Below are 6,000 nucleotides of genomic sequence, written 5' to 3' on the forward strand. Positions count from 1 at the left end.
ATTCTAGGGCCACAGGGCAAAATAGAAATTGCAAGAATCCATCGATCACCTCCTCAAATAGATCCCAAAAAGAAATCTCCTAGGAATATTGTCGCTAAATTCCAGAGCTCCCAGATCAAGGAGAAAATACTGCAAGCAGCCAGAAAGAAACAATTTGAGTATTGTGGAAACCCAATCAGAATAACCCAAGATCTGGCAGCTTCTACATTAAGAGATCGAAGGGCTTGGAATGCGATATTCCGGAGGTCAATGGAGCTAGGATTAAAACCTAGAATCACCTACCCAGCAAAACTGAGCATCATGTTCCAAGGCAAAATATGGATTTTCAATAAAATAGAGGACTTTCAAGCTTTCTCAGTGAAAAGACCAGAACTGAATAGAAAATTTGACTTTCAAACACAAGAATCAAGAGAAGCATGAAAAGGTAATCAAGAAACGGAAATTGCAAGGGACTTACTAAAGTTGAACTGTTTTGTTGACATTCCTACATGGAAAGATGATGTGTATGATTCATGAGACCTCAGTATTAGGGCAGTTGAAGGGAATATGTATATATATATATGTATATATATGTGTGTGTGTGTGTGTGTGTATAGATATATATGTTTACGTATATATATAGGTGAATGTGTATGTATGTATGTATCTATGTGTATATGAATGTATGTGTATGTATGTGTATATATATGTGTGTGTTTTTATATATATATATGTGTTTATATGTATGTGTATATATATATGTGTATGAATATATATATATATGTAAAAGAGAGAGAGCAGACACAGGGTGAGTTGAAGATGAAGGGAAGATATCTAAAAGAAATAAAATGAAATTAAGGGATGAGAGAGCAACATAGTGAGAGAGGGAGATAGGGAGAGATAGAATGGGGTGGATTATCTTGCATAAAGGTGGCAAGAGGAAGCAGTTCTGTGGGAGGAGGGGAAAGGGCAGGTAAGGGGGGAATGAGTGAACCTTGCTCTCATCAGATTTGGCCTGAGGGGGAATACCATACATACTCAGTTGGGTATCTTACCCCACAGGAAAGAAGAGGGAGGAAGATAAAAAAAAATAAAAGGGGGGGGGTGATGGAGGGGAGGGCAGATGGGGGTGGAGGTAATCAAAACAAACACTTTGGAAAGGGGACAGGGTTAAGGGAGAAAATTCAATAAAGCGGGATGGGTTGGGAAGGAGCAAAATGTAGTTAGCCTTTCACAACATGAGTATTGTGGAAGGCTTATACATAAAGATACATGTGTAGCCTAGGTTGAATTGCTCGACTTCTTAGGGAGGGTGGGTGGGAAGGGAAGAGGGGAGAGAATTTGGAGCTCAAAGTTTTAAAATCAGATGTTCAAAAACAAAAAATGTTTTTGCATGCAACTAAAAAATAAGATACACAGGCAATGGGGCGTAGAAATTTATCTTGCCCTACAAGAAAGGAAGGGAAAAGGGGATGAGAGGGGAGGGGGGGTGATACAAGGGAGGGGTGACTGGGGAACAAGGCAACCAGAATATAAGCCATCTTGGAGTGGGGGGGGAGGGTAGAAATGGGGAGAAAATTTGTAATTCAAACTGTTGTGAAAATCAATGCTGAAAACCAAATATGTTAAATAAATAAATTTAAATTAAAAAAAAATCTGTGGTTACTATTTTATTTTATATGAGGTTATTGTTGAATTTGTTCCATAGTGCCTTTGGAAATTACTTTTATCTGTTCATTGCATTTTGTAATAAATTATTTTAGCACTCTGTGATGGATGTTATCTGGAGAATATCTTAAGACATGATACAGAAGCATAGACGAGACAAAATATCTGATCTTTCAACTAAGATGAAAGAATAGATAGTACATGATGCAAAGTCACTGGTATTTGGTTGTTGTTGTTGTTCAGTCATGTATTACTCTTCATGACCCCATGACCCATAGTATGACAGGCCCTTCTATCCTCCACTATCTCCCAAAGCCTGTCCAGACTCATTCATGTTCGTTGCTTCCATGATGCTATTTATCCTTCTCATTCTCTGCTGTCCTCTTTTCCTTTTGCCTTCGATACTTCCCAAGAACAAGATCTCTTTCAATGAATCCTATCTTCTCATGATATGGCCAAAATATTTAAGCTTTGGCTTTAGTATTTGACCTTCCAGTGAATAATCTGAGTTAATTTCATGGAGTATTGACTGATTTTATCTCTTTGCTATCCAAGGGACTCTCAAAAGTCTGTATCAGTACAATTTGAAAGCATCAATTCTGCCACACTCACCTTTCCTTATAGTCCAACTCTCACAGACATACATTGACACTGGAAAAATCATAGCTTTTACAATATAGACCTTTGTTGGCAAGGTGATGTCTCTGCTTTTTAGTATGCTGACCATATTTGCCATAGCTTTCCCTCCAGGGAGCAAGCATCTTTTAACTTCGTGGCTGCAGTTGTTATCTGCAGTGATCTTTGAAACCACAAATATAAAATCTGACATTGTTTCCACTTATTCTCCCTCTATTTTCCAGGAAGTGATGAGACCAAGATCTTAGGGTTTTTTATGTTAAGCTTCAAGCCAGCCTTTACACTCTCCTCTTTCAGCCTCATCAAGAAACTTCTTAATTCCTTTTCACTTTCTGCCATAAAAATGGCATCATTTGCATATCTGAAATCATTGGTATTTCTCCTGGCAACCTTAATTCCTGCTTTTGATTCATCCAGCCTGGAATTTCTCATAATGCATTCTGCATATAAGCTAAATGAATAAGGTGACAACTTACAGTCTTGTTGTCCTCCTTTTCCAATCTTAAACCAATCAATTGTTCCATGTTCAGTTCTAACTGTTACTTCTTGGTTTCCATACAGATTCCTTGGGAGACAAGTTACATCTCTTTGAGGACTTACTATATTTTGTTGTAATTTACACAGTCAGAAGCTTTAGTGTGGTCAATGAGGCAGAAGTAGATGTTTTCCCCTTGCTTTCTCCATAATCCAGCAAATGTTGGCAATTTGGTCCCTAGCTCCTTTGCCTCATCAAAAACCAGTCTGCACTTCTGGCAATTCTTGGTTCACATATCACTGAAGCCTAGTTTGCAGAATCTTAAACATAACCTTGTTGGTATGGGAAATTAATGCAATTGTTCAGTAATTTGAACATTCTTTGGCATTGCCCTTCTTTTGGATTGGGATGTAAACCGATCTTTTCCAATTCAGTGACCACTGTTGAGTTTTCCAAATTTGCTGGAATGCTGAGCACAGCACATTAGCAGCATCACTTTAAATAGCTCAGCTGGAACTCCATCACCTCAGCTGACCTCGTTGTTAGCGTTGTTCCTAAGATTCTCTTGACTTCATTCTCTAGAATGTCTGGCTCTAGAACAGTAAGCACACCATCACAGTTATCAGTGATATTAAGATCTTTCTTCGGTATATTCTTGCCACCTCTTCTTAATCTCTTCTAATTCTAAGTCCCTACCAATTTTCCTTTATTATGTCCATTTTTTGCATGAAGAGTTCTCCTGATATCTCTAATTTTCTTGAAGAGACCTTTTATCTTTCCCAATCTATTGTTTTCTTCTGTTTCTTTGCATTGCTTATTAAAGAAAGCCTCCTCATCTCTCCTCACTATTCTCTGAAACACTACATTCAGTTAGGTATATCTTTCCCTTTCTCCTTTCCCTTTGACTTTCTTTCTTTCCTTAGCTATTTGTAAAGTCTCATCAGACAGTCATTTTGCTTTCTTACTCTTCTTTTTCTTTGGAAGGTTTTTTGTTGCTGTCTCCTGTACAATATTGCGATTCTTTGTCCATAGTTCTTCAGGCATTCTATCTCCCAGATCTAATTCCTTAAATCTATTCATCATTTCCACTTCATACTCATAAAGAATTTTTATTAGGTCATACCTATGTGGTTTGATGGTTTTCTCTACTTTGTTCAATTTGAGTCTGAATTTTGTGATAAGAAGATCAAGATATGTGCCAGAGTCAGCTCCAGGTCTTGTCTTAACTGACTATATAGAGCTTCTCCACCTTTGGTTGCCAAGTACATAATTAATCTGATTTAATATTGACCATCTGGTGATGTCCATGTTTAGTCTCCTTTTGGGTTGCAGAAAAAGAGTGTTTGCTATGACCAGCAAGTTATTTTTTTTTTGTATCTCTTCTTTCTTTTTATTGAAAAAATTCATTTAGAAAATGGCAGTTAATTAGGGACACAGAACAGAAACTGGAAAGTTGTGGGGCAAGGGTAGGGGGGAAGCCATAGAGAACATAAAGCAAACTGAAAATGCCATTGACTGATTTGATTGGTCAAGAGCATAAAACCTGATATCCAAAAGGAGGATGTCTCCTTCCCCTGGTATGTATTAAACAAATTAAAGCAATGGGTATTGTGTACTATTACTTTTTTAAAATCACACCCCCCCAATTCAGTCAAATAAATACAAAACTCAAAAGTAGGGCTGTGATTGAAGCTGTTATATCCCAAAACATTTTGTCCTAAATCCCTGAAAGAGGCAGGGCCTGGCATAAAATAATAATAATAGATAGGTACAACAGTCAGCATTATGGGGACCAGGTTAAAATACTTAAAAGGAAGGGGCAGGCATGGCAGGAAGCTGCTGTGTGGTATGAGCACTGCCAGATACAAAGGAGGAAGTCTATGGAGCTTCAAGCAAAAACTCCTTCCAAAAGTCCTTGATAAGACAAGAGTTTTTCAATCCAATCAATCCCAAAGGTCAGAGAGCAATTTATAATGACAAGTTAGAGCAAGGCAGCCATACCAACTGGTTCTGACCCCTATATCCCTTGCTCAACACTAGCTCCTAGCTCCTGATTCCGCTTTAGAAAATCCTATTTATCCAGAAGGGACTAGGATTTCATGACGAAACATGAGATATTTTAAACATTTTTTTTACTCTATCTGTTTTAGTTTCTGGCTTGTAGGGTGTTTGTTTATGTTTTGTTTTTGTTGTTTGTTTTGTGTATATGTGGTCAGTATGATCCTAGCAGAAAAAAAGACTGCTCCTGGAAGGGCTATTTCATTTTCCTCTCCATGGCAAGGCTATCATGGAGCTTGGAGATCTCAGGCTCATAGGCCTCCATGACCAGCACCCCACTGTTGTCGAAAAACTTAGCGATGGATTTAGTGAACTCTGCTTCCTTCTGCTGCTTGGTTTTCCTGCTAATGAAGGTCAGCTTCAGAGTGTACTTGTCATCAAACCATTTAAGACTGGAAGAGAGCTGCAAAACATCATCAGGATCCATTCCAGATGGATCTTTTCTGTATGCTACAAGGAAAATGCTTTTCTCCTTATATGAAGCATATATGGTCAGGATCCCCATCATGATGAAATAGGATATGACACATAAGGCAAGGACTGGCTTGGATGCTGAAAAGGTGGTCCCAGACCAAAGCCACAATGGCAAAGAAATAGGAGATTATACAGATGATGAGGTGGCCTTCAATCAAACCAAAATTCTCCATGTACTTGTACTTTTCTAGAAGTACATTTTAGGCACAATCATCCAAAGAATTTTTGACCACATATCCATCCCACTTAGGAATTTTTACAGGTTTATCATCAATCTTCTATTTCTTCAACAACCCGTTCTTGTTGCTGCCGACTCACCCGTGGGGCTGAGGCAGTGGGGCTGATATCCCAGTCGCAGCCACTGCCACCACGGGCAGCAGAGTAGCCCTAGCAGCAGCTGCCACAGCCATCTTGTCCTTCTCTACCAGCAAGTTATCTTAATAAAACTCTGTTAGCATCTGCCCTGCTTCATTTTGTACTCAAAGGCCTAGGTTGCCTGTTTTAATTATCTTTTGATTTCCTACTTGATTTCTAAAATATATTGTAGGTCTTCATACAACTGATCAGATTGGACCTCCTTGGCATCAGTAGTTGGAGGATAGATATATATTATTGTGATGCTGGACAGTTTGACTTAGATTCAAACAGATATTATTCTGTCATTTTTGAGATTATGCCCCAGTACTGCTTTTCTCATCCTTTTACTGACT

The 6,000-nt window shown here is 38.5% G+C and overlaps 1 pseudogene; it reads right to left on the reverse strand.

The window, feature by feature from the left end:
* Nucleotides 1-5,012: 5,012 nt before the first annotated feature.
* LOC118855834 lies at nt 5,013-5,700 on the reverse strand (annotated as a pseudogene).
* Between the last annotated feature and the right edge of the window lie 300 nt (nt 5,701-6,000).

This window comes from Trichosurus vulpecula, chromosome 7, assembly GCF_011100635.1.
Source record: "Trichosurus vulpecula isolate mTriVul1 chromosome 7, mTriVul1.pri, whole genome shotgun sequence".
In the NCBI taxonomy this organism is placed as follows: Eukaryota; Metazoa; Chordata; class Mammalia; order Diprotodontia; family Phalangeridae; genus Trichosurus; species Trichosurus vulpecula.